Below are 20,399 nucleotides of genomic sequence, written 5' to 3' on the forward strand. Positions count from 1 at the left end.
TGCCCCAGTCAAGACCTGGCCTCACTGTGGGATCCTGGATGAGTTACTCAATATGAAGGAGCCTGTGCCCTCCCTGAGAATTGGGATCGTAATCTGCCTCCATCCCCCACATGTGCATTGGCATTCCCTGGGGGATCTGTTCAACACAGCCAGGCTGCCCTCCCCTAGAGTCTGCCAGTGGGTCTGGGGAGAGACTTAAGAATGTGCATTCCTGATAGGTTCCCAGGTAAGGCCGAGAACTGCGGGGTTTGATGAAGTGATGCATGTAAGGGACCTAACAAAGTTGCACCCCAAATACGTACTGAAGAGCTGAGCGTGGCTTGCTGGTGAACAAGCCACCACAATGATACCCCCTTCTCCCCCTACAGCAGAAGACCCTGTCTCCCAGGAGAGGGAGAGCCCCTTGGGAGCCCTTTGTGATTTAACACAGCGCCGCCTTCACAGCCTGGGAGCCAGGCGCTGTGCAGGGGTGGGCCTCACCTCTGTTGGCCCTCGCTCCCCACGTAGTCCTCAGGTGTAAATTAACAGCGACCAAACGTGCGTGGACCGAATGTATAGGAAGGTAAGAAAGCATACGGAGGGGAGAGCTTCGATCCCTTCTGAAGGAGGCCCCAAGGAATTGGCATTGGCCTTCGGGGTTTGGGGAGGGAGGCAAATTTGCCAGCAGCTCTGGAGCCAGTGGGCCTTGTGGGCAGAGGGCAGGGCATGTGGGGTCGTATGAAACATCAGTGTGGCCAAGTCTCCAAATCCTGGAGCTGGGGAGTACTGGACGTGGGCTGGGGACCTCGGCAGGACCAAGAGAAGAGCAGTTTATGCCTCACTTGGCAGCGAGGACCTGTATCCTGCAGGCAGCATAGGGACATTCCGGGGCTTTCTTCGAGAGGGTGACTTGGTTTGCTACGTGTTGGGGAAGATTGCCCTGTGGCAGTGTAGGGGGCGCGGCGTGGAGGGACGAGGGAGAGCCTGGACACAGGAAGATCATCTGGGCAGCTGGCAAAACAATTCAGGCCGTGGACGAGTAAGAGCTAGACTGGGGCACGCGCCAGGGGTTGTCTGGCCGCTGGCTGGAGGCGTGAGCGAGCAGAGAGCAAATCACCAGTGAGACCACTTTCATCCTGCCTCGGAAGCGGGGGGCTCAGAGGCCGGTGCAGCGATGCCCTGGTTGCCCTTGGGCAAGTCACATGGCAGTGTCGGCTTTGCCCTTCTCAGGGGAGCGGCCCAAACTTCCCGGGCACCTGTCTTCTCCTCTCCACTCCTCTCCTGGGGGAACGGCGCAGCCTCTGTAATGAGAGCCGCAGGTTCTGCCGAGTGTCCCCCAAATGTTAAACTAGTTAATTTCTGCGGAGATTTTTCTTTAAGCCAGCATGACACAGGCTTTAAATCAATGTGAAATCCGTTGTCTGCAGACCCACACAGAGAGGGTCCGTGGAGGACGGGCACCAATTATTCTCATCAGTCAATGGGGACAGGACAGGCTGTGCTGGGTGTGGGTTGTGGTGGGGAGAGACAGGCTTCCATGCTGGGGATGGAGTTAGAAGCCCGGGGCCACCCCAGGGAGGCATTTTGGGGGACGCCCCCGCCTCAGAGTGGGGTTGGGTGAAAGATGGAAAGTCATTTGAAAGGGTTGGGTCGGGCTTGGGGACACTGAGGTCCCCACCATGTTCAGCAGTAGCAGGTTCTCAGAGCCCACTTCCCCTAGGATTTCCTCCATTAAATACATACAATGGGTCACATAGGAAAGAAGGGGTGGTGTCTGGGCTGGGTGGGTGGTGGTGGGGGAGGCGGCGGTGGTGGTGGTGGGTGGAGGGAAGGTCAAAGGGACTCCTTCACAGCCATTTGCAGCCTGCTCCGGAGCTCAGGATCACCGAGAGTATTTATGAATACCATCAATCTTGCCCCCACTACAAGGAGACAAGCCAAATTCACTGACTCCATCTTCCTGCCCAAATGGCTCTCTTCTCCTTCAGAATATTGCTCTGTAATAATGCCCATCCTTGCCATCCTCCCGCCCTGGGGAGGTTTCAAAGAGTCCGCCCTAGAGCAAAGGACTCGGGGAAGTTGCTAGAATGACACTGACCCTGAGCGGAGCACAGGTGAACTGGGGAGGAGGATTTGGGAAAGCTTCAAGGGCGAGCAGCAGAGTTTGTGCATCTGGGGTAGCCCCACATCGAGGGCAGGGGTGCAAACTACAGCTCTGCTCCACCCACTCCTCTCCTTCCCCCCAATAACCAGGGCCAGTCAGGGTGACCAGGTGTGACCATACCCTGACAGCCAGGGCCAAGCCGGTTGACCCAGCTTGGCCAGTCATACATTCCGGCTCAACCTTCGGAGCGCCTGGTGAAAACACGAAGACCCAGTTAGAATTTGTTTGAACAGCAGCTGTGTCCAGAGACCTTGGTGGCAGAAATGACACAGCCAGATGGATCCTGCTGCCCGGGCCTCCAGGACCCCCTTGCTTCGTACTTACCCAAGTATTTTTTTACATTCTCCCATCGACTCTGTGCACCTCCATATCCTTCTAGAACATTCCCTCAATCAGAACCCTGATGGATTCAGGAGGAAGTTCTTCAAAGTCTGGGAAAGACAAAACACTAGTTCCCGTGGAGGGTGGAATGCAGTGCCCTTTGCCTGCCCAGAGGCTGGCATGGGACGCTGAGCTCCCCACCTGCTCCTCCCACATTGTCTGCCACAGTGGTTCCCTAGCGGAGGGTGAATAATAGCAAGCTGACTTTGATCCTCCTTTTTCTCCCTGAAGAACACGAGGCTCTTTCATGCCCTGCTCTTGCTTGTGGCCGGGGTGCCGACAAGCTCCAGGAAGGGGATGCTCAGGGCCCAGCCTGTGCCCCACAGCGAGGCAGAGGTGGTACTAAGATTAGCAGCAGAACATTCCCTCCCCGTGCCGAGAGCAGCAGCCGGGCCTGGCTTCAGGCAGGGATGGTCTCCAAGAGGTCGCTGGGCGTGAATCATAACGCCTCACGCCTACAGGCCCGAGTATTATCCCAAGCACTTGACATAAACGAATTCATTGAATCCTCTCTGCAGGGCCACGCAGCAGGTTGGTGTCATTGTCCCTACCTCAGAGTCGAGAGAAAAAAGGCGTGATCCTACACAAGGTAACGTGGGAGTACGTGGTGGGATTTGGCCCTGGGTGCATCTGGCTCTGGGCTTCAAGAGCCTGCAGAAGGCTGAGCAGGACAGAGAGGAAGACGGAGGCCTCCGGAACCACGGGGAGCAGCAGGCCTGGAGTGGGGGTCAGGGTAAGGGGCATCTCTCTGGCCTTTCCATCGCTGCTTCTCAGATGGGTGAGGGCAAACACCAGGTCCCTGGGGCGGCCCCCGGCCCTCCCTGGCCTACTTTAGGGCACACACACTCTCCCCAGAAGGGGAGAGTGAACCAACGTCTGGGAGCCTGCTAGGGATCAGTTAGAGCAGACAAATAAGTCCGATGGAGGCTCCCCGTCCCCAGGAACCTGGAGAAAGTGGCCTGTGTCTCTCTTTCACACCTGGGTGGGGGGGCACGGCCACGTCCTCGAGGCCCCCTCCAGCTCCAGAATCCTGCTTCTGTGGATCTGACGTCCGGACTGAAGAGCCGCCCACTGTCCCATACATGCTGTGTCTGTCCCAGGTGCAATTTCCGATCCCCAGCAGAGAAAGCCACCTCCCCTCCCTCCCTTCCTTCAACTTTTCAAAGCCTTTGGGGTTCGGAGAGAAGCAGAGGAGCTCTGCAAACAGCTTGCAACCTTCCGGTCTGGCCAACGCAACAGCATCCATCGGTCACTCTGTCCCCGTTTCATGGAACCTCATTACAACTCTGCAAGGCGGCCACCGCTCACTGCACTGTCCACGAAGTCCAAGCCTGGAGAATCTAAGTAACCCGCCCGGGGCTTGTCGCTTTGAAGTGACAGATACCAAATGTGTGTGCGCTCAGGCTGGAGTCCAAAGGGCTTTCTGCAGGAGATAGAGGAGGGAGGGGGACCAGGCAGCCGTGAGCCCTGCTCCGGAGGTGCTGGGTGGCCCCTGAGCATGGGGAGCAGACCCCCTGGGTGGCCTCTCACATCCAGAGAGCTGGCACCTGCTGGGGGGACCCCAAGCTACTGGCCAGAGGCAGTGAGGAGGGTCAGAGATCAGAGGTCGGAAGAGAGGGGCCCAGTAAGCAGCGGAGTGAATGAGCCCCGAGCGTGGGCACGGAGGGGTCGGAGGCGGGCAGGATGGAGAGCTGCAGTGGGGACGCAGAGTGGGGGGCCTGTGCCTGGAATGCAGACTGCTTCTGGATGCTCTGACCTCGATACCTTCGGCTTGACTCCAGCCACATGGGGCCGTGCATGGCCTGCAGCTTCCTCCTTCTCCCACCTCCCTGGGGCTCCAGTGATCTGTAAAACTCACAAACCAGTGCTCTGTGGCCACCCGCCTCCCCCCCCCCCCACCAGCAGCACTCTCTGCATCCATATACCCTGAACCTGGCCCCTCCTGGGCCTTCCGGATTCATCTTGCACACTCCTCACTCCGGCCGCTCCCTGCAAAGTGCCTGGCAGATGAAAAACCCACGGATCAATGCCAGAAAAATGACTGTCTCCGCTCACCCTCGCCAGGGAAGAGGCTTTCAACTCGCCACCTGGGGTGCGGGAAGGGAGGTGGAGTGCTTTAATCTCTTAAACTCTGTTTTCTCTCGGGGTGCATGTCCTGCAGCTCGGGGCCGACTCATTAATGTATCTGTCACCAGCCACGGAGGCAGCCACGAAATATTGATGTAGCCATTGGGACGTAAGGGCAGCTGGTGAAATGTGGCCCTGGCCATGATTTTGGGGCCCACTCCCGGCGCCGTGGCACTAATGCACCTCTGCATTAACGCAGGCTTGTCAGATGCCACGTGGAGCGCCCGATTTAGGATTAACGGCCAAGCATCGCGCCACTTTTCATCTCCAGCTGGTGAATATATATTACGGTTGCGTTCTTGCCACGGCTGGAGTTAAGGAGGTGCCGACACCTCATTGAAGGCTTGGAGGAAAGCATCCAGCTCACAAACGATTTGGCTCCCAGGTCCAGCTCCGCACAGTGGCTCTTCCTCCCCACTTCCCTTGCTGGATGGGGAAAGAGTCCAGGGAGAAATGGGCCTGGGGATCATGGCAGGTTGGAATGCAGGCCTTGAGCCACTAAGAGTTTGCACACTAGCTCCCCCCCAAAGCTCTGTGACTTCAGGGGAAATTACTTAGCTTTTCAGAGCCTCAGTTTTGGGGCCGTAAACCTACTGGCCTCAGAAGCTGTGGAAGATCACCGGGGTAGGATGTTGAGTGCCAGGTCCACGTGGGTTACGTCAGGCAGTGTTCTAGGTTCCAGAGGCTGATGCTGGCTGGTTTAAGCGGCAAAAAAAAAGCAAGCTAAGCTTCATGGTGATGCTTCCAGAACTGCGGCCAACATCACACCTTGGGACTGGTCTGGTGAGGATCCCCCACCCACCTCCACAGAGCCCCAGGGGCATTGGAATCAGGGTGCCACCAAAGCCACCACACAATGGCTGTCCTCTGGGAACCGGATGGTGACTACTCCCCATCCCTATGCCCCCACCTCACCACCACACACTCTGCCCTCGTCCTGCTTGTCTGTGTGGCCAACTCCAGATGCAAAGTCCCTAAAGGGTGCTTCTGATCGCCAAGTCTGGTTGTGAGCAAGGGAGGCTGGCAAAGGGAGTCCCTGGCACTTTGAGATCCGATGCTAGGGACTTTTCTCCAAACACAGGTAGGGGATTTGGATTTTGGACAGTGCAAATTAATCCATTTGTACTTGTGTTCTCCAGTTCTGATCTGTCCAGTGCTAGAGACTTAAGTCAACCCCAGGGAGACCTCTGGCTGCACCTTCCCACCGCATCTCCCCAAGGCGGGCCTCTGCCAGTGGCATTCCATCGACCGGGGCAATGGTGGGGGCCCCGAGGAAGAGACCTTTGGGGCTCGTGATGCAAAGTACACAACCCCCATGCACTCTGCAGAGGATTCTACAGGCAAACAGAACCTGCGGAACCAAACAACAGTGTGTGTACGGTTATACATGTGTACACACGAGTGTGTGTGTGCGTGTGTGCATAGGGAGATTTATTATGAGGAATTAGCGCACACGATTGAGGAGGCTGCGAATTCCCAAGACCTGGAGTCTGCGCGCTGGACACGTGGGGTAGTGGCGGGCTGAGTCTGAAAGCCGAGAACCAGGAGAGCCGATGGAGTGCGTTGCAGCCTTTGAGCAGCAAGCTGGAGACCAGAAGGACCCTGTGTTTCGGTTGAGTCTCAAGGCAGGAATCGCTGATGTTGCAGATCCGACAGGCGGGCAGGAGGAGGCCCCTCTTATTCAGCCTTTTTGTCTTATTCAGATTTTCAGTGGATTGGATGAGGCCCACCCCCATCAGGAAGGGCCATCTGCTTTACTCAGTCTACTGATTCAAATGGTAATCTCACCCGGAGAAGCTTCGCAGACACACCCAGAATGATGGTTGACCAGATGTCTGGGCATCCTCCACCGCCTCCACCTCCCACCGCCTCGCCCTGTGGCCCAGGCAAGCCTACACAGGATGAACCATCGCACCCACCCAGGGAAAAGTAACCCCCATCTAAGCAGAGAGCAGCCAAGGGAGGGGGGCGGTGACGCCGATTTCCAAGATCCTGGTCCTGAGTTCAGAGATCCTTTCCAAGGACGTGTAGACTAGTAGTGGTTACAAGCCCACCCTGGATCCTGCCCGCCTGAGTCCCTACCCTGTCTCTGCCATGAAGTGAGTGGGTTCTGCACATCTCTGCTTCCTCCTCTGTGAAGCAGGGATAATAAGCAGCCCCTTCCTCGGGGGCTGCTTGGAGGACCAAGTGATTAATAGATGTAAAATGGTCAGAACGCTGCCAGGTAAACAGGAGGCACTCCGTAAAGATCGGTTATTGGCATTCTCCCCCAGGAGAGGGGCTTTTGGAGGGCAGTGTCGAGGGGGCTTGATGAGGCGGGGAGGCTGCTAGTGATGAGATCACATGGAAATGTCACAGGAGGGGCACCTGGGTGGCTCAGTCCCTTGAGCATCCTGACTCTTGATCTCAGCTCAGGGCTTGATATCAGCATCGTGAGTTCAAGCCCCACGTTGGGCTCCATCCTAGGGGCACGGAGCCTACTTTTAAAAAAAAATGCCACAAGAGCTGAGAGTGGGCAGCCAGCTTCTACTTGTCACCCCCAGGGCCCCTTGGATGGACATTGTTGGATGGGGGCTTGTTGGATGGACATTCCAGGGGGCTTGTTGTTGGACATTGTTGGATGGGGGCTTGTTGGATGGACATGTCCAGGGGACATTCCAGGCTGAGAAGGGGCTTGTTGGATGGACATTCCAGGCTGGGAAGGTCTAAGGGTGCAAAGAATTTTCCCCCTAGCCCAGGCACCGCCCTGCCTGCTTCGGGAAACAGAGATTTCCGCTCAGCTCCTGCTTCCCCGAGGTGTCTCCATGAGCACCCGAGTCTGGTGCCAAGTCTAGTGCCAACCTTGGCGTGCAGGAGTTGTCAACCATGCTTTCTCGAGCTGGCTTAGATCTGTTGGCCCTGGCATGCTTTCTTGTCCCCCTGAACTGGCCTTTGGCGATGGACCCTCACCCTCCTGCAGTCTCTGGATCGCAGGAGAGATCTGGTTCCATGCCAGTGTCGGCCCAGGATTATCTGCACCCACACTCTGCCTCCACTTCTTGGACTGCTGTCCTGACAGCCACTGAAAGATAAAACCCACATTCTGATTCCTGAGCCCCTTGGACTCTGGGGCAGCAGGACTGTGCTCGTCAGGGACCCCAAATCCCAGGCCCACAGCCCAGGGGAAGTGAAGGCATCTCCCCTCCTAGTAAAGATCGCCGAGGACCCTGGCACACAGACCCAGAGGCAGAAGAAAGGGTGACCGCTCCTGGGCCTTCCAGAATTCAGGTCCCTAAACCCCTTTCCTTACTTTTTGGGAGAAGGGCCACCATCTCTCGAGGACATCACAGCTGGTGAGACCAGAGCCCCCGGGACCACCCAAACTGTCCCTCTTCATCCAGAGAACACCCTCTTCCAAACAGAAGTCAGTGCCCATCCAGCACTCTGGCCAGGCTGTGGGAGAGGGGGCCTTCAGTAGCTTGGGTTTCCCCAAAAACAGGCCCTGAGATGAGGATGGGGAGCAGGTGGTTTATTAAGGGGCTGACCCAGGAAGTAGGTAAGGGGCAGGGGTTGTGAAATGGGGAGGAAGGAAATCTCATGAGGGGGTACATGCGTTTGTGAGAGGGTTAGCGCTGCAGGGACCTGGGGTTCATCCTGCAGTTGGGGGGGGGTCGGAGGATGGACCTATCTGCCGGTGGCCTCTGCGGCAGACCCAGGGGCCATGGATGGGCCTCGGCCTCATCATCCATAGGGGAGCGCCCCTGGAAGCCCAGGGACCTCCCTTTATGTGCAAATAAGTGGCCAGGGCTCATTCAGGACTTCGAGGCTTCCTGCCCCAGGATGACCCAACCAGTCAATCCTGCCTCAAGGCCCCTCCTCCTGGTCCCTCCACCGTCCCCTCCCGGGGTGGCCTTCCGCACGGCCAGGCAGGGTCATTCTGCTTCCTAGGAGAGGCGAGAACCTGGCCAGGGCAGGGAATCCAGCTTCCGTAGACTGAGGGGAAGGAGAGAACGGAAAATAAAGAGCCCTTAAAATCTCCCTCAACTGTTTAAGGATTGGAGATCTGCACTAAATCTCAAGAAAAAGGAGTAATTACGCTGTCAGCAAAGGTGATATAGTTTTTAAGACTCAGTTCCACAGCCGTAATTTTTCCTCATCCTCCTCGTGTCTCCTGGGGGATTTAGGGGCCAATTACCTGTCAGTTTGCTGAGAGGTGCTGTTCCCAGACAGGAAGGCATCACCTGCCGAGGCTTCTGTAAACCCTACTTGACAGCACGGGTGGCTGGTGGGGGGAGTGTGCAGGGTGCACGGTCTTCAGTGGGAAGGGAATGTCTTGCAAGCTTCCGGGAGGAGCCCAGGAGCACAGAGCCTGGCTCCCCTCTGACCTGCCCTGAGCCAGGGAATGCCCTCTGGATTCTCCGGGTGAGGCCACCCTGGCCAGCGGAGGAAGCGGCGAGGAACTCCAGCCTCTCTGGACGGTGGGGGGCCTTCTAACAGAACCCAAGCATCTTAGGCCCGGTCAAGCCTTTCAAGTCCGGTATGGGGTTGCCATACAGAGGGTTGCCATACAGTCAGGGTCAGCCCGCAGGAAGCACTGGCCCTGTGTGATCTTGAGTAGTTACCTAACCTCTCTGTGCCTTCGGGGAAAATGGGCTCAGGATGGGACCCACCTCATCAGATTGTGGGTTATCATGATGTAGTCTTACCCCTATCTCATGCTTGATTCCTGCCACTGGGGAGTGGGGGGGGGGGGCTAGGGAGGGAGGGTCCCCAGCCTCTCTTGAATACCTTGGTGGCCGGGGAGCTCACTAAGAGGAGAGGCAACCCATTAGCACCTTGACCCTCCTGGCTGATCCTGACTGGGTCAAAGTGTTCTGTGGTTCTCAGCCCCCTGGTGCTGCCTTCACCCTCAAAGATCACATCTGTGCCGCTTGCCAAGTTCTACGGCTCAGCTGTCACCACCACACCGCCGGCCCCACCCAACGGGGCTCACACTTGACCCTTCCTTCAGTCCTCATGCTTAGGAAACAAAGTTTCTGCTTTGCCAAGAATGTCCCGCATCCCCGGCCTGGGTGACCTGACTCCAGGATGCCTTCCTAGGCTGTCAGTCCTGAACTTGAGAGATGCCTTTGAGGATCAGTGGAGTCAGCTCATCTTTATCCCTTTTTCCACTTGCTCCTTGTTCTCAAAGCCATGAGTTCCTTGGAGCTTCTCCCTAGAGGAATATTGGGCCAGGAGGCCCATTAACTTGAGCTTCCTTTTGGCTTGGGCTTCTCTGGGGGCATGTTCCCAGTGGCCAACAGAGGATGCTGTGCTCCATGTCTTCATGGGCCCCCAGGGGTGCTTCAGATTCAGGGAGGGTCTCACCCCAGGAGCTCACTTCTCTTCCTGGGTCTCCTTGTTGTCCCAAGGAACATCCCATGGGAGGGGAGTAGGCTCCAGTGGTGGCGCGCGGGGACGCTGGCCAGACCTCAGTGCGTGTCAGCACCACATGAAGCCAGGGTTTTGCCATGAAAGCCTCCTCCGTTGTCCTCCCACCCTCTAGGCGGGGCTCAGTTTCATCACCAAGACACAGTATAGCTTGGTGGTTAAGATCGGGGGACCCTGGAGCCAGGCCAGCTAGTTCAAATCCTGACCCCCCTACTCCCAGGACACATGACCACTGACCCATGCCTCAGTTTCCCCTCCTGCACAACGGGGATGATACTTGGGTTGGTGTGAAAGTTAAATCAGTCGGTGCCTGCAGAGCATTTGAGGCATGCCTCACGGCGGGGGTCAGCCCACATCCAGACTGTTTCGGTAATTTGTCTCTGAGCCCAGACTTACATGCTTCTCAGGGATGCATAAGCCCCGCAGGTAACCAACCACCTTAGAGCGCGGTCTCATGATTATTGCTACTCAGCTGTGCCCCCTCGCTGCTCCCCCAAGCTGCTAATCAAAGGTTTCATCCCACCCTCCCTGCGATTTCACTGATCTGCTTATTCACCTGGCCCTGACTCGGAGGGTCCGCCTCCTTCGGGAAGCCTTCCTGGGTCTGAGATGAGAGAAATGAACTTCATTCATGAAACCCTCTAGACTCAGCTCCGCATCCTGGTGGGACTTACTAGTATTTGTTAACGCTCTCTGGTTTCGAGCCTTATAACTTATTTGCCTGGGTTAGCTTTCCCTCGCCAGGTAGGCCTTAGGGAGCATTTAGATGTAGAGGGTCCCGGCCATCCCCTACCCAGGGCCCTTCCTTCATCGGAGCCAGTCTTCCCATCACAGAGCTATGGCTGAACAAGCAGCAGAGGTGAAAGGTACAGATTTGGAGTCAGGCCAACCTGGGCCATAACCCGGCCTGGCCTCTTGTGACCTATACACACAGGACAGGCATCATGACCTCAGGTTCTACGTCAGGAACGCGGAGATGAACAATACCAGCTCCACACGGTTACGGAGAGACTTCAATGTGACAAGTCATGCCAAACACCTGGCACTCAGAAATGCTCAGTATATGTGTTGTTTCTATTTTTACTGGGAAGCAGAAGGAGAGGAGAGCTCACCGCCACGTCTCCACTTAGGGCGTTTGATCATAACCGTGCCGGGACACCCAGGTTTCTGGGTGGGGAGCAAAGCAGGGACGGGTCCCCAAGTACCTGAGAGCCAGCAGCGCTCCTAAGAATGATGGGGACTGGGTGTGTTAACTGTGCATGATCCAGGGAGTTGGAAAAATAATTAAGTGCTAACTTGTCATTTTTTTTAATGAAGTTCTGGAGTTAGAGATTTATAATTGCTAATGAACCAGGCTAATAATTAGTTGCTTTATAATAAGGGCGATGATCACTCAGACAGAGGCAGAGAGAGCCAGGCTCTGGCCTAATTTTTCTCCTGTAATTATGTGACATGCCCAACCGCCTGGAAGTCCTCTTACCCTTCCATCCTTCTGCTCCAGCACCCTGCCAAGCTTCCCTGGCACCGCCCCCACTTCCCACCCCCCTCCAGCTCCTGGACCCTGAGTGCCCAGCACTCTTGCCAGGCAGACTGCTTGTCTCCCGCACTGTCCTTGACACCTGTGTCCACCCACCCTTCCTCAGGAGCCCAGGGAGGGGGGCAGCTGGAGAGCTGGTTCACGCAGGGTGGAGGGCTGGGTGAGGCTGACAGCCAGGCAAAGAAGGTGCTGATGGAGAAGACCCTTGTCTCTGGGCTCCTCCTGCCCCTGCCCCTTCCACCTTGGAGAGGGGGTGGAACTTTCTGTCCTCCCCCATGGTGGCTTAGAGCCAGGGGGAGGCTGGCAATAGGACTGTGTCTGGAGCAGGCTGAGAGGGGGCCTGAAAATGCTATGAATTTTACTACTCCAGGTGATGGATCAGGCCGGTGAGCAGAGAGAGGAAACCAGCTCAGACAAGTCTCAGGCTTCAGGAGCCTCCCTGGTTTCTCAGAGGCAGAGTGGAAGGAGCCCGGGGTGGGTGGGATGCCACGAAATACGTTTCCGAGCCTATGCCCGCCATTACCTGGGTGGGCTGGGCCAGTATCCTGACATGCCAGAGCTTGAGCGTGCCTGGGTGTAAAGTGATGGGGCTGGCCTGAGAAGGCTGAGGTCTCCTCCAACACTGAGCCTTTAGGGCTTGAGGGCTCTGGGACCCAGGCCCAGGCGTGGCTTGCAGAAGATTGCAAGAGGACGCAAGCATATCCCCCCTCTGGCAGCCCCTGGGATGCGGCTGGTCACAGGTAGAGAGGGCCCCGGGGGGCCAATGAGAGAGCTGATAGAGGCAGATCCGGAGGGAGGCCCCTCTCACACTGTCTGCTTGTGGCCCTGGATTTATGAGAACAGACATTTGTATTGCTGGGTAGAGACTGGAGCTCCGAGCAGCTGGTGTCTTTATCCTCAGGTGCTTGGTAACTATTTTGAATCGAGCAGATAAACCATAACCTGGGGAGTTCACTCATTCTTCCATGATGGGAATGGTCATCTCTCCAGCCCCACCCAGACCTCCTGGGGCCTCCCAAGGCTAAAGGCGCTCTCTCTCTGTCACAAAGGAGACCGTGCACGAACCACAAAAGATCAACTCACCTGAGGTGGGCTTGTATCTTGGGGCCCTCGATAAGAATTAGGGGGGCGGGAGGGGTCTGCGAACTTGAATGGGGAAAAATATACATCCTTATTTCCATTAACCTTCAATAAAATGTAGCGTTTCCTTTAATTACGAGTACAGGTGACAAACCACAGAACAGCAGCGGCATTTGAGACTTTTGCACCAACAGAAAACACAGATATTTTCATATCATATTACAGTGTGGCAGATATCTCAAAATATTGTTTATGCTCATCACTACTTTGAAATTATGATAGTTATTAGCCTGGTAGCTAGATCTTGTTTTTTAATGTGTTAATAAAAGAGCACATGAATTACCATGTATTCGGCTTTTAAACTACAAATTGCTACAGATTTTTTTTTAATACTTTGATAGCCGTGTTTCAATATAATTGCTTTCCCTTGTGAATCTATGCATTTTTGTTCTCCCTCCTTCCTCTCCCCAGCCCGCGTTCAAGATCCACCGTGTCTTTCCCCATCCGTCCCCAGCATGGGGCGGGTGGGAGATTTGCTATTGAGAGAGACCCATACCTCTTGCTGGGGGCTTGACACAGGGGAGGTTGGAAATTCAGGAGGGAGCAAAGGTGTTAGTGTGAACCGGGGACTAGGAAGGAGAAATAACAGGGGAGAAGGTTGGGGCTGAGACCACGGTCCCTGCTGGCTGGCTGAGGTCTGAGCGGCGGGGCAGTGGGTGGGCGGTCTTCCCAACCAGAGCCCACACTCCTGGTTCTCACCACATTCTGGATTCTGTAACACATCGGATTCCATCGCTGGAACCAGAAGAAGGAGACAGATGGAGTTCTGAGTGTGCCTGGCGGTGGGGTTCGGGGTAGGCCACGCTATGCCTCCACCCCAATCCACAGCCCTTGGATGCCTACAGTATGGCAGCCAGAGTTGCAGAGAGTGCCACTCATGGGTTCAGCCGGACAATGGGGTTTCTTGGCCCTGACTCTGCTGCCCGCTTCCTTCCGAGATAAAGAGCACTTTCCAAGAACACACTTTTGTTCACTCATTTGGCAAATGTGCCGAGAATCTACTAAGTGCGTGACACTTCACAGCCTTTGCTATCATGAGCTCAGCACAGAGCATAGAGCTGGGGTGACACCCATTAGGCAAATGCGTGTCCATAATTAATGACACTTAATTAATAAATAATAGTGGCAAATAATTGATGGTCAGGGCAGTGAGTGACACGAAAAGAGAATGTCACGTCTGATGGCAAAGCCCAGCTCTCCGTGGGCGCCTGGAGACTGCCACTGATTTTTCTGTTTTGCAGCAAATTTAGAATTCAAGATTAGATTCCCCGGACCTATAATGGTTGCCATACACCCTGGATTTTCATAGCGTAGCTCTGATTTCAAGAATTCTTTTCCTTTGTGCGCGTAGACCCTCGAAATGCCAATATTCCAGCCGTGGCGTCCACTGCCATCCTCGACACGTGCACATGCTCACAGATCCCCGCAGGCCGTGCGTGGATCCTGGTCCGGGGTTTGGAAGAGGTGTGGTTGGGGCATCAGACTGCTCCCCGATCCTTGCGTCCTGCCCTCTCCTGTTTCAGCTCCCCCTGTCCACCTCAGGCAGTGCTTTTGCAGGAAGGGAAAAGTCATTTTGAAATGAGAGCAAACCAAACAGAAGGCAGAGGTAAAGCTGCGGTAGAAAACGGTCATATAATACACTCTTGAGCCAAATAGGAAAGAGAGTTTCTTCCCTGCCATTTGTATAGATAATTGAGCATTTTCTGTTTCCTCACCCAGTACAGTCCGTCTTCAAAGGCTCTTTGTGTGCATTGGAGGGGCCGACTAAGTTGTGAGCAGATGGAGTAATTGGGCAAATTACATGTGGATGTAAAAAAGTCTCTCCACTTGGAAGCTGCAGGGCTCGGCAGGGGAGGCGGCCAGCAGCCTCCCTGGGGTGGGCTTGGGCAGGGTTGTCATCGCTTCTGCGTTTCAAGTAAGAACAAAGATCTCCGTGCCGATGGCAGGTGTAGAATAGACTTGCCGTCCTCCGGGAAAACACCGCACTCGCGGTCACGGTTCCTAACGACGGTGGGCAGCAGCTTCGTTTCTTGAACACATACTAGGTGCCAGGCCCCTGGGAACACGGTCCTATGGGGTTGGCCTCACCCGACCCTCACGGCCCCGTGAAGCACGTGCTGTGTGTTAAATGTGAATCTGAGAAAATGAAGGGGGCTCAGTGTCTCACTGAACATCTCTCACAGCAGGTGAGTCCGGAGAGAAGATCCAAATCTGGAAGCCTGACCCTGGCCTCACTCCGAGCCGCCATACAGTGCTGTTAAGGGCAAAGGCACCCCCGAACTTGGTAGAGGGAAGGGACACAATCCTAGGCACACTTTTAGAAATGGGGTAATGCAGCCTGGCAAAGGCTGATTGGGAAAAGAAGGGAAACCGACTCTTGCTGACATCCCATGTGTGCCTGGTAGCATGCCAGAAGCTTTACCTACACTTTTGGTCTATTCTGAAAACAATCCTATGAGGTAGGCATAATGAGCCCCTTTTTATTTTTTGAAGATTTTATTGATTTATTCATGAGAGACATGGAGAGAGGGAGAGACACAGGCAGAGGGAGAAGCAGGCTCCATGCAGGGAGCCTGATGTGGGACTCGATCACGGGTCTCCAGGATCACGATCTGAGCCAAAGGCAGATGCTCAAGCACTGAGCCACCCAGTTGTCCCCAGTCCCCTTTTTAGAGATGAGAAAATCCAGGCTATACCATAACCCGAGAGTATAGTCCGTATAGGTAGAGCCGGCCTCCTGACACTAATGCTCATCTTCTATTCATTCCTTCATTTGGCAAGCCAGCAGGGTAGGCGGAGGCAGGAGGTCGGTAGGGAACAAGCAGCAGAAGCATCAAAATAATTCATTTAAGAATTGGCTCTAAATGTCTCCTCCAGGAAGCCCACAAAGATTGGTATTCATCCGCTTTGGCTTAATACCATCTGAGAGCCTTGAGCCCAGCTGATCCTTAAAAAAAAAAAAAAACACAAATAAACACTTGTTGAAACTAGTGAAAAAGTGATGGAATGAAGGCACACGGATTTCACTATCCCCTTAAAAAGAGCAGGTGTTCTCTCTTGATTGGGGTCGTCCCGCCCATCTCTTTGGCTCTGGTTCTTTCCTGTCTCTCTCGCTTTCCTGCCTTCTCTCATTAAGAGCTAGAAGGGAAATATGCTACTCCAATCCTCCAGCTGCCTCCGCGCTGCTGTTGAGCTTCAGAGCACAGTATTTAAATCCTGTTAAATAACCTGTTTTCATGGGCAATCACAGCCAGGTTAGTAAATTCCCCACACGCTCACTCTTTAGACGAAACCGACATTCCGGGTCCGCAGAAAATTGGCCATTGTCCCTTAATGGTGGAATTGAACAGTACCGATGGTTGCACTTTAAAGGAAAGTTGTTCCCATTCAGACAAAAAGTTCAGCCCGCTGCTCTGGAAATTTCCAGTTCATGGCCCATTTCTCTCCAGGTATAAAGGAGAAAATAAGTACCCTTGCAAGGCAAGTGATTAATTTTAGCCAGCATGTTTGAGGCCCCCGCAGATGGCTGGCTCTTGGGCCCTGGCCAGGTTGAGGGGCGGGGGGGCGGGGTGGGCGCCCATCTCTGGGATTTCAAACTGGCAACTTCTTGGCTTCCATGTGATTTTGAGGTATAGAAGGAATATTCCTCTTCTCACACTCCTAAAGATGGAGAGGCAGCCAGTTAACCGGGAGGCTGGTGGGCAGTTGCTCATGTTTTTCCTGAATCTTGGTGGCTTTGATGGTGGCTTCTATCAGGATTGTCACCACCACCACCTCCATGCCTTCGTGAGGCACCACCATGTGTATGGCTCCAGGTGAAGGGGACCATGAAAGGGTGCTAGGAGCAGTCGTGGTTTGCACATGCTGGGGAATTCAGTAGACTTGGTTATTGTTCCCGAGCTGGCTCGGAAGGTGTCCAGACTGCCCGGTCGCTAGAGGATGGTATAGCCCGAGAAATGGCATCACCTTCCTCCATTTGCCCCAAACCAATCACATCTTGTGAATCCATCATCTATCGCTGGGTAACAATCCCAAACTTGGTGGCTTCAAACAACAACCATTTATTTATTCAGTCTGGACTTGACAGGTTTCTAATTTGGGCTGGAATCAGTTGGTCTGGGTCGTCTTCCTTGTGGACCAGGCTTCTCTGAGCTCAGAGCTCAAGCTAATGGCTGGCCGGTCTGGGATGGCTCAGCTGGAATGACCGGGGCCCCACTCCATGTCAGGCGTCATCTTCTGTGGGCTGGTCAGGTTTGTCCACAGGTGGCCTCAGGTTCAGAAAGCCAGAGCAGCAAGCGCAGAGGCTTCATGGCTGTAGAACTGAACACTGTGGTTTCTACCACATTGTCTTTCTTGGCCAGAGCAGGACACGAGGCCATCCAGAGTCAAAGGGTGGCGTAGCGGGTTAAACAGTGTCCCTCCCAAATTCACATCCACCCGGAACTTCAGAATGTGACCTTCTGGGGAATTGGGGTCTTTGCAGGTGTAATGAAGTTATTTAAGGTTCTCCAGATGAGATCATCCTGGATTTAGGATGAGTCTTAAATCCAATGTCTGGGTTCCTATAAGAAGAGATGACACAGAGACAAAGAGCCATGCGAAGTCGCGGGCAGAGACTGGGGTGCCAAGGAGCGGTGGCAGCCACCGGAAGCCAGGAGAGAGGCAGGGTATGGCTTCTCTCCTCAATGGCCCTGCTGACACCTTGACTTTGGACATGTCACCTCCAGAAAGGTGAGAAAATACATTCAGTTGTTGAAGCCACCCAGGTTAGGGTCCTTTGTCACAGCAGCCCTGGCAAAGCCATACGGGTGGGAGGTGGACCCCGTCTCTTGCTGTGAAGTCACACTGCGAAGGCTGAGGGGATAGGGAAGCGGGAGAAACGGAGCCACGTTTGCAGTCTTGCACCTTGGCTTCCCGTCTCCGCTCTGTTGGCAGGTACTCTCAAACCCAAGAGCAGCCACAGGATGCCAGGCGCCAGACATCACTTCACCGAGCGGGTGCTATTCGGCCCCAGCCTCCCTGAGGCTGCAGATTCCCTGCCACATGCAGTTCCACATCGCCTACATCGCGGAAGGGGCAGAGGAAGGCAGGCAGCCAGGAGACGGAGAGCACCACCGTGCTAGGTACAGCACCGTGCCTCTGGGGCATCCTCAGCACCTTGGTCCAAGTGGCCTGCGATGACGGGACCAGACCCCCGTCTGTGCCTGTGCACGGAAAGGATGCTTTTGGATCGACTCAGACCTCATGCTGGCGAGGGGCTTTGGTAGAGCCTCATTCTCGTTCAACTGACGCCTCAGAGAGAGGCTTGCTCTCTTGGGAGTTCAGACGGTGGCTCCCACGTAGTTACGCACATGTGTTCTCAATACCCATCTGGCGTCCGTGTGCAGCGTGGCGCAGCGGGCACTGGACGACCGGAGCCTGCCCTTGAGGGCTGCCTCAGTAGGCTGTTGAGATGGGATGTAGGTACCGTCGGGCGCACCAGGGGCTGGGGCGTCAGGGGTCACCACCCATGCACTGGGGGGGCTGCTCACGGGCCCCTGCCTGGACTGTGTCCGGGCTTCCTCCTGTGGCCAACCTGGTGTTCCCTTCCTCCTTCCTCCTTCCTGAAAAGTTGCACTGGATCAGGCAGTGGATTTCAGCGTTAGGGTGATGAGTAAGGTAGACCAGGAGGCTGCCCAGAGTGCTTGCACATCAGTAGGGGAAATGAGTAAGGAAGCAAAAAACCAACCCTCATTATAGCAGGTGGAGGGGCCGAAAAGGAGTCAGAAAGGTACTGTGGGAAAGGACGACTGGGGTTGGGGGTGAGTGGGAAGAGGGTGGAATTTGAGCTGAGACATGAGGGACGGGGTATCCTAGGTTAAATAACGTTCCCCCCCCCCCATGCCTGTTTCCTGGAACCTCAGAATAGGATCTTATTTGGAGATAGGGCCATTGCAGATGTAATCAGTTAATATGAGGTCATACCAGAATAGGGTGGGCCCCCAATCCAATATGACTGGTGCCCTCGTAAGAAGAGATGTGCCATGCACAAAGGAAGATGGCAGGAAGATGGCCATGAGACAATGCAGGCAGCGATCGGAGCGGTGCCGCCGCAAGCCAAGGAATGCCAAGAGTTTCTGGCAAGTACTGGAAGCTGGAAGAGACAAAGAAGGAGCCTTCAGAGAGAAGGTGAGGCTCCCCACACCTCGGGTTCAGCCTTCTGGCCTCTGGAACCGTGAGAGGACCAACCTCTGCTGTTTTAAGGCACCCAGTGTGTGGTGTTTTGTTACTGCAGCCACCGAGACTCATGCGTGTCAGGAGCATTGGAGGGAGAGGGAGGTATTAGGACGCCTTCGGAAGGACAATGCCAGGTCTGCGGGGCAGCAGGGAGGGAGCCGGAGTGAGCCGCACGGCCCAGGGGTGCAGGCAGTGCCTGGCCCAGGGGTGCGGGCTGCCGTCAATCATTTGGATTGAATCTTAAGAATAGCGGGGAGTCATCAAAGGATTTTAAAAGAAGGAAGAAACATGATTTGAAGTTTATTTTTAAAGATCACACCAGCTGCTCTGCGAAGAGTAGATTTGAAAGAGACTAGAGTGGAGGCAGGACAGCCGCTTTGGACCACAATCTGGAGCTCCCCAAGTGGTCGGATGGGGAGCTCCGCCATGGCCCGAGGTCCCTCCCCGAGCCTCGCACCCGGGAGCAGCGAGAACACATGTCCACGCAAACACCTGCACACCCACGTTCACAGCAGCATTGTTCACTGTCGCCCAAAGGTGGAAGCAACGCCAATGTCCCTCAATGGACGAACGGATGAACAAAAAACAACGTGGTCCATTCATGTGATGCAACATCATTTGGCCACAGAAAGGGATGAAGCGCTGACACCCCAGAGCATGAACACACCTTGGTAACGCCGCGCTGAATGGCAGGGGCCGGTCACAAAAGATCCCACGTTGTGTGATTCTATTTATACAAAATGTCCAGAACAGGCAAATCCATCGACAGACAGTATATTAGGGGTTGTTTAGGGCAGGGAGGGCTGACGGCTAAGGGGATGGACACGATGAGGGTGGGGGAAGGAAGGTCAAGCTTGAATTTGGGCATCTTAAAACACGGTGTTGAGTGGGGGAGGCCAGACCCCGAGGCCACCTACGGCACGACTCCACTCACATGATGTCTCTCCAACAGGCAACTTCTCAGACACAGCGAGCAAAGCGGAGATCCCCAGGGGCTGGAGGAAGGGATCTGAGGCCTTACCACCTCATCATTGCAGAATTCGTCTGGAGGGACGGAAACACTCCAGAAACAGGCAGCTGGTGATTGTGGCAAATTCGAATGTGCTCAGTGCCGCTGAATTGTACACTTAAAAAAGCTTAAGACGGTCAATGTGATGTGATGTGATGCATGTCTTCCCGTCATAAAAATCGAGGTCGAAGAAGTGAATGAGAAGGGACATGGTGAAGGCAGGGAGTGCAGGCCAGCTTTGAGAAGTCATGCCAGGAAAGGAAGCGGAGACGCTGAGCAGAAACTTTGAGGGGGTTGGAACTTATTTGGAAATAGCATGTGCACAGACGGGGGGGAGATGAGTCATTCCAGGGGGAGGAATGAGAGGGAAGGAGCAAGGTCCCTCGGAAGTCCGCAGGCCGAGCATCCTTAAATTGTGGGCTGAGGCATCTGCGGGC

At 54.9% G+C, this 20,399-nt stretch overlaps 1 long non-coding RNA gene across 1 annotated transcript; it reads left to right on the forward strand.

Moving 5' to 3' along the window:
* Positions 1-416: 416 nt before the first annotated feature.
* On the forward strand, positions 417-20,095 carry LOC112672748 (uncharacterized). Its single transcript, XR_003144482.3, has 3 exons — positions 417-562; positions 3,043-3,113; positions 19,906-20,095. It is a non-coding gene; the product is annotated as an uncharacterized LOC112672748 (long non-coding RNA).
* Positions 20,096-20,399: the final 304 nt, after the last annotated feature.

Source organism: Canis lupus, chromosome 9 (genome assembly GCF_003254725.2).
Source record: "Canis lupus dingo isolate Sandy chromosome 9, ASM325472v2, whole genome shotgun sequence".
Classification (NCBI taxonomy): Eukaryota; Metazoa; Chordata; class Mammalia; order Carnivora; family Canidae; genus Canis; species Canis lupus.